Consider the following 1157-nt stretch of genomic DNA (forward strand, 5'->3'; position numbering starts at 1 on the left):
AGATTCTCTCTCTTTTTTTACTCCAGTACTTCTCCAGTACTCTAAAATACCACCACTCCATTGGTTAGAAACTTTCTGTTTTCCAGCCTAAATTCATTTATGGCCAATATACAATTTAGACATCTTGTTTTGACAACATTGTGCTTAGCTTAAATAATTCTCCTGCTTTTCTTTACCACTTACTACTGATGCTCATTACTGTTTTAAAAGCAGTTGCATCCCCATCCACCTTTGACTGTCCCAAAGATTATAATAAATGTTTCCACTCCCCTTTTGTACTTTTATATAATTCAAAGTACACAGTTTTGTTTTCTCCACCTAGCAAAAAAGAAACAGACTACCATAAAAGCTCCCATAATTGTTAACTGTGAATCTATTTGACTTCTTAAGAAAGCAGGTACAAACACGGGACCCTGATCCTCCAAACAGCATGGATGTAACTTTATTCCTAGGAGTAATTTAATCTGTATTTCAATGTTTTCAGGATTGGGTCCATGATCAAAATTTGGATACTAGCAACTTAGTTGGTTGCTACCAATATCAAACCAATGTTGTAACCATAATTTCTTATTGTAGCTTCTCCAAGGAAGATAAATACAGAATTTGGACATCTCAAGCTGCTACTTCCCTATTTGTTCCTTTCATAATGGGTGATCATCCCAACAAGAAGCAAGGGGGGCAAAAGTGCCCGTAAGCCCCCCTGGCTCACCAAGGGCGTCCAGGAATGCCTGATTGCCAAAAAGGCGGCGTACAACCAGTGGAAGGGGGATGCTATCTCCAAAGAGGAGTATACCTCCTCTGCTTGGGCCTGCAGGGGGGCTGTCAGGAAAGCTAAGGTGGACATAAAGCTAGGACTAGCATCCAAGATCAAAGATAATAAAAAGTCCTTTTTCAAATATATAGGGAGGATGAAGAAGGCACTGGGAAACGTGGGGCCCCTGCAAGATACTCTGGGCAATCTGGTGGTTACGCCAGAGGAGAAAGCAGACCTCTTTAACCAATTCTGCACCTCTATTTTCTTGGGCAGGGATCGGGACTTCCCCACCGTGATGCCAGATGGACTCGAGGGGAACGCCTCCAGACCTCAGATTGGGGAGGACCGGGTTAGAGAGCTTCTGGAGGGGCTGGACGTGTTCAAATCAGCGGGTCCAGATGCT

The sequence above is a fragment of the Gavialis gangeticus genome, unplaced genomic scaffold (assembly GCF_001723915.1).
Source record: "Gavialis gangeticus isolate Ggan-Ray unplaced genomic scaffold, GavGan_comp1, whole genome shotgun sequence".
In the NCBI taxonomy this organism is placed as follows: Eukaryota; Metazoa; Chordata; order Crocodylia; family Gavialidae; genus Gavialis; species Gavialis gangeticus.